The following is a 6,990-nucleotide window of genomic DNA, read 5'->3' on the forward strand; positions in this document are numbered from 1 at the left end:
TGAAAACTTCGTCGAATTGAGCATTGACGGTGTCGATGAAATCGAAGAAGTGCATTTGCAAAGTGTGTAGCTCGTTGCGCACATGTTGTACATCTTGTTGCAGTGCAGTGATGGCTTGCTCGTGCGTGTTCCGATTAGGCATTCTTTGGTTCACTGATGCGGTGGATGTAGCGGGTTATTGTGGCTCGAGCTCGACATCAGTCATATCAATAGTGTAGTCATCAACTGAATCTTCAGAAGGAGTCTCAGGCTCATACTCGGGAATGGGTTCATCTTCAGAAAGAGGTTCATAATCAGGAATGGGTTCATCTTCAGGATTAGGGTCATAGTATCCAGGAGGAGTGTCAGCCTCAGATTCTGATACGTGCATTTCCTCATCAAAATGTTCATAAGCTTGAGGGGTTTCAGGTGAGGGTTCTCTCTCAGGAATCTGACCATAGTAAAGCCAGTTAGCAGGGTTGTGCACACTCGTCCTTGGACTCGATAAGGTGAACTGATCCAATACTTTGTTATCAATGAGAAATTCAAACTGATCAGGTCCAAGGTTACCGATAATACCTCGATTAAAGCAGAAGTGAATGTCCATAGAATTGTGAGAACCAAGAGGTGTCAATCTAAGCAAAGGTACTCTCATTCCTATAGCATTAGCAATCATAGTGACAAATCCGCCGATCCTAATAGGTGAAACTTCGTCTTGCGTGATGCGCTCGAAGTTTGTTAGCATGAATGCGATGGCATTAACCGGACGATTCTGAGAGGAGCAGAACATGATGAATAACTCTTCTCTAGAAACTTCAGTGACATTATCGGGTTTACCAAAGATGTAGTGAGCAATGATCTTATGGAAGTATCTGAAAGCGGGGTTATGGATGTTCTCAGATTGGAATTCGTACTCTTCAGGGTTGTCGTTTCCAGTGATCTTGCCCCAATATCGTTCAAACTCCCAGTACGCAAGGCTGTCTTCAGCTACTTGGGTGTATGCATCTGATCCATGAGGTAGCTCTAGCATTTTAGCAAAATCTCGGATGCAAAAGTTAAATTCCATACCAAAGAGTCGAAAGAGAATGACTCCTTTTCTCAGTCCTTGTCCACAGTTAGGAAGATAGGTCAGGGAGCTCAAGAATTCCAGAGTGAGATTCCGGTAGGTACTAAACTTGCGGAACAGGTGAGAACCAGTCCAACCAATTTGGTTTAGCAGGTGTAGAACGCTTTCTTCGATACCAAGTCTTACCATAGTCGGTTGGTGAGGGTAGCAAGTCAAATCCATTTGTCTTTCGGCCAGCTTATCAAATCTTGCTTCTTGTCCTCTACCACGGAACACAACTTCCATATTATCGACTTCTTGCATCTTAGTTAGTAGTTAAGAAAAACCTAGAAGTTGAAAATATTCAGATTAAGTTAGAACTAGGCTAGTGTTGATTTAAAAGGAAGAAAAATAAAAATAAAAATAATGTAAAAATGTAACAAATTATAATAATAAATAGAATTATAAAAAGGGAATATTTTTTCGAATTAAGATAGCAGTTATAATTATAGTAGTTATTATAAAATGTAGGAAAAATGTAAAAATGATTAAAATTAAAATAATTAAAAATAGAATATATTATATAAATGAAAATAAAAGGTTAAAAATAAAAATAAAAATAAAAATAAAATAAAAGAATAAATAAATGTGGGTTGTCTCCCACCAAGCGCTTTGTTTTATGTCGTAAGCTCGACGATTTTAAAAATAGAAAACTATTTTTTCGAATGAGCGGGCAGCTCGTCAAGTTTAAAAAGTTCGATGTTTTCATCGTGTTCGAGATGATGGTAATACTTAAGACGTTGCCCATTTAGGACAAAAGGTTTGACGGTTTCTCCTTTGATTTCAATCGCTCCGCTCGGAAATATGTTAGTTATTTCGAAAGGGCCAGACCATCTAGATCGTAACTTCCCAGGAAATAATTTTAATCCAGAATTAAATAGAAGTACTTTATCGCCTCTGTTAAATTTTTTCCTAGATATACGCTTGTCGTGCCATTTTTTCGTTCTCTCTTTATAGATTTTGGCGTTTTCATAAGCGTCTTGTCTAAGTTCTTCTAATTCGTTTATGTCTAGAAGTCGTTTCTCACCAGCGGCAGTGTAGTTTAGGTTTAAATTCTTAATGGCCCAATAGGCTTTATGTTCTAACTCTACCGGGAGGTGGCATGATTTTCCATAAACGAGTTTAAATGGGGTAGTTCCTATTGGAGTTTTGAAAGCTGTTCTATAAGCCCATAAAGCTTCATTTAGCTTGGTTGACCAATCTTTTCTAGATATAGCAACAGTTTTCTCCAATATTTGTTTTATTTCACGGTTAGATACTTCTACTTGTCCGCTTGTTTGTGGATGGTATGGTGTAGCTATTCGATGATTTACTCCATATTTTCGAAGGAGTTTCTCAAGTATTCTTGAAATGAAATGGGAACCAACATCGCTAATTACCAGTCTAGGCACACCGAACCTAGGAAAGATGACGTTTTTGAAGAGTTTGATAACTACTCGTGTATCGTTTGTAGGAGAAGCGATAGCTTCTATCCATTTTGAAACGTAATCGACGGCTACGAGTATATATTGATTTCCAAACGATGACGGAAACGGACCCATAAAGTCTATTCCCCAGACGTCAAATATTTCTACTTCCAGAATGCCCTTTTGAGGCATTTCATCGCGTCTCGAAATGTTTCCGGTTCGTTGGCATCTATCACAGTTTAGTACAACAAAATAAACATCTTTCCACAGGTTGGGCCAGAAGAGTCCAGATTGAAGGATTTTGGCGCAGGTTCTAGATGTGCTATGGTGTCCTCCACACGGTGCAGAATGGCAGTGTGTTATTATACTTCCTATTTCTTCCTCGGGTACACAATGTCTAAAGATTCCATCGGGGCCTCTTTTGAACAGGAGTGGGTCGTCCCAATAGTAATGTTTTAGGTCATGGAAGAATTTCTTCTTCTGTTGGTAACTTAGATCAGAAGGAAGCACACCAGCAGCTAGGTAGTTTACGAAATCTGCATACCAAGGTGTGTCAGAGCGGGCTAAAGCCATTTCTGCTAATTTGTTGGTTTCAGCGTTTGGATGGTATGGTTCGAATTCATTGGCTTCTAACTGAGTGATGAGTCTTTCATAAGGGAAATCATCGTCAATTGGTACTTGTTCGGGTTTCAGATTTTCCAATCGAGAGAGGTGATCTGCTACGACATTTTCAGTTCCCTTTTTATCTTTAATTTCCAAGTCGAACTCTTGTAATAACAGGATCCATCTCAACAACCTCGGTTTGGCGTCTTTCTTGGTCAGGAGGTACCTAATGGCAGAGTGGTCAGTGTATATGATTATTTTGGCTCCTACCAGGTAAGAACGGAACTTGTCTAATGCGAATACGACAGCTAATAATTTTTTTCCTGTCGTGGCATAATTCATTTGAGCTTCGTCTAGGGTTCTACTCGCATAGTATATGACATGTAGTTTCTTATCTTTTCTTTGCCCTAGAACGGCTCCTACAGCATAATCACTTGCGTCACACATTATTTCGAAAGGCTCATTCCAGTCGGGAGGTTGCATAATTGGCACAGAGATTAATGCTTGTTTAAGCGTATGAAATGCTTCAGTGTATTTATCGGTAAAAATAAATTCGGCGTCTTTCATTAGTAACTCAGTTAAGGGTTTGGTTATTTTAGAGAAATCCTTAATGAAGCGTCGGTAAAAACCAGCGTGTCCTAGAAAACTTCTTATTTCTCTAACAGTTTTGGGAGGTTGAAAGTTTTCGATAATTTCGATTTTGGCTTTATCTACTTCAATCCCTCTATCAGATACGATGTGTCCAAGTACAATTCCTTGTCGAACCATGAAATGGCACTTTTCCCAATTAAGGACTAGGTTTACGCTTACGCATCGTTTAAGTACCAATTCAAGGTTCTCTAAACATGTTTCAAAACTTCCTCCACAGACAGAGAAGTCGTCCATAAAGACCTCCATTATTCCATCTAGGAAGTCGGCAAATATTGCCATCATGCATCTTTGGAAGGTCGCGGGTGCATTGCAAAGCCCAAAAGGCATTCGTCTATAAGCGAATGTACCATAAGGACAGGTAAATGTGGTCTTCTCTTGGTCGTCAGGGTGGATAGGAATTTGGAAAAATCCGGAGTATCCATCCAGATAACAGAAATGTGAGTGTTTAGCTAGGCGTTCAAGCATTTGATCTATGAAAGGTAAAGGGAAATGATCTTTTCGGGTAGCTTTGTTTAGCTTCCTATAGTCAATGTACATTCTCCATCCAGTTTGGGTACGTTGCGCTACAGATTCGCCTTTTGCGTTAGTGATTACAGTAACTCCTCCTTTCTTTGGTACGACATGAACAGGGCTAACCCATTTACTATCGTATATAGGGTATATTATTCCGGCTTCTAGCATTTTTTGGATTTCCTTTTTAACCACATCGCTCATAATAGGATTTATTCGCCTTTGATGTTCTCTAGAGGTTTTACAATCGTCTTCGAGCATAATACGGTGCATACAGAGGGAAGGACTTATTCCTTTCAAATCTGATATGTTATATCCTAAAGCGGTTGGGTATTTTCTCAGGACAGTAAGTAATTTTACAGTCTCGGTTTGTCCTAAGTCAGCGTTAACTATAACTGGTCGGTTACGTTCTTCGTCTAGGAATTCGTATCTAAGATCGGTAGGCAGTGTTTTCAGTTCTATAGCAGGTTTCTTCGGTCCAGGTATAGGATCAGGAGTTAAGGCTAAACATTCACTCAAATGGTCATCTTGATACTCCCCACGCCAGTTGTCATCTTCAAAGATTGGCGGTATAGGAATTTTTAGGATCTCGGTTTCCTTATTTGGTTCGGATTTTATTTCATTAACACACTCGTCGATTATGTCAGCAGAGCAGCATGTGTCAATTATAGAGGGTGCTTTTAGGAATTGGGAAAGTATAAATTCTATTTTCTCTTCTCCTACTTCGAAAGTAAGCTTTCCTCGCTTGACATCTATGATTGCACCAGCGGTTGCTAAGAATGGTCTTCCTAATATGATCGGGATGTTAGAATCTTCTTGGATATCCATAATGATGAAATCAGTTGGGATGTAGAATTGACCTACACGAACAGGGATATTTTCTAACATTCCTACAGGGTATTTGACTGAACGGTCAGCTAATTGAAGAGACATTCTCGTTGCTTTAAGCTCACCCAGATTTAGTTTCTTACAGGTCGAAAGAGGCATCAAACTAACACTGGCTCCTAAATCGCACAGGGCTTTCTCTATGATGGTTTTTCCTATTACGCAGGGTATAGAGAAACTACCAGGATCTTTCAGTTTTGGAGGCATGTTATTTTGGATGATAGCGCTACATTCAGCGGTAAGCGTTACAATTTCATTATCCTCGAGTTTCTTTTTGTTTGATAGGATTTCTTTTAGGAATTTAGCGTACGAAGGCATTTCGGTTATGGCTTATGTGAACGGTATGGTTATGTTTAATTGTTTCAGAAGTTCTACAAATCTTTTAAATTGCGCTTCGGTTTTTGATTTAGCTAATCTCTGAGGGTAAGGAATTGGTGGCTTATAAGGTGGTGGTGGAACGTAAGGTTTTTCTTTTTCAGGTTCCACTTCGTTGTTGTTCTCATTAGTCTTAGCAGTTTGATCATCGGTTGATGTCTTTTGGGTTTCCTTTGGCTCTTATTGTGACATGGGTGCGTTTTGAGTTCTAGGATCAATGGGTCCATCGTAATTCGTTCCATTTCGTAGTGTTATCGCGTTCGCATGTCCTTTAGGATTAGGTTGTGGTTGAGCAGGAAACGTGCCAGCAGGGGCGGCAGTAGGTGCTTGTTGTTGAGCTACTTGTGAAATTTGAGTTTCTAACATTTTGTTATGCGTAGCTAAGGCATCTACTTTGTTCGATAGTTGTTTTAGTTGCTCGCTATTGTGGATGTTTTGATTTAGGAAGTCCTTATTGGTTTGTTGTTGGGAAGCTATAAAGTTCTCCATCATGATTTCTAGGTTTGACTTCCTAGGGGTGTTTTGAGCAGCTACAGGCGCTTTTTGGTAGCCAGTTGGCACAGCAGGTGCTTGTCCAGGCGCGTATAACGCGTTGTTGTTTTTATAAGAAAAGTTCGGGTTGTTTTTCCATCCAGGGTTGTACGTGTTAGAATAAGGGTTTCCTTGAGCATAGTTTACTTGATCAGATGGGATTCCAGTCAAGAGTTGACATTCGGCAACTGCGTGTCCAGTTAATCCACAAATCTCGCAGTTAGGTGTTACAGCAGCAGCGGTGGCTGAAGGAGTGATGGTTAAGTTCTCGATCTTTTGAGTTAAAGCGTCTACTTTAGCGTTAACGCGGTCTATACCACTTATTTCGTACATTCCTCCTTTGGTTTGGGCTTTCTCTAGAGCGGCTCGTTCTCCACCCCATTGGTAATGGTTTTGTGCCATGTTCTCTATGAGGTTGTATGCTTCATCATGGGGTTTGTCCATTAATGCTCCGCCAGCAGCGGCATCTATAGTCATTTTAGTGTTATATAAGAGACCACCATAGAAAGTATGGATGATCAGCCATGGTTCGAGTCCATGATGAGGGCATGGTCTAAGCATGTCCTTGTAACGTTCCCAAGCTTCGAAGAGTGATTCATTATCTTTCTGGGTAAATCCGTTGATTTGACCTCTGAGCATAGCAGTTTTGCTAGGCGGAAAGTATCTTGCTAAGAATACTCTCTTCAACTCATCCCATGTAGTTATGGAATTAGAAGGCAGGGATTGAAGCCACGCTCCAGCTCTATCTCTCAAGGAGAAAGGAAAGAGACGTAATCGAATAGCTTCGGAACTAACGTTGTTAGCTTTGACAGTGTCGGCGTATTGCACGAACACAGATAAATGGAGGTTGGGGTCGTCTGCAGGGCTTCCAGAGAATTGATTTTGTTGAACAGCTTGGACCAACGAAGGTTTCAGTTCGAAGTTGTTTGCCTCAATCGCAGGTGG

General features: G+C 40.3%; 1 non-coding gene across 1 annotated transcript; it reads left to right on the forward strand.

Moving 5' to 3' along the window:
* Positions 1-6,577: 6,577 nt before the first annotated feature.
* On the forward strand, positions 6,578-6,684 carry LOC131629514 (small nucleolar RNA R71). The gene has a single exon (XR_009292048.1). It is a non-coding gene; the product is annotated as a small nucleolar RNA R71 (small nucleolar RNA).
* The last annotated feature ends 306 nt before the right edge of the window (positions 6,685-6,990 follow it).

The sequence above is a fragment of the Vicia villosa genome, unplaced genomic scaffold, assembly GCF_029867415.1.
Source record: "Vicia villosa cultivar HV-30 ecotype Madison, WI unplaced genomic scaffold, Vvil1.0 ctg.000573F_1_1, whole genome shotgun sequence".
NCBI lineage: Eukaryota > Viridiplantae > Streptophyta > Magnoliopsida > Fabales > Fabaceae > Vicia > Vicia villosa.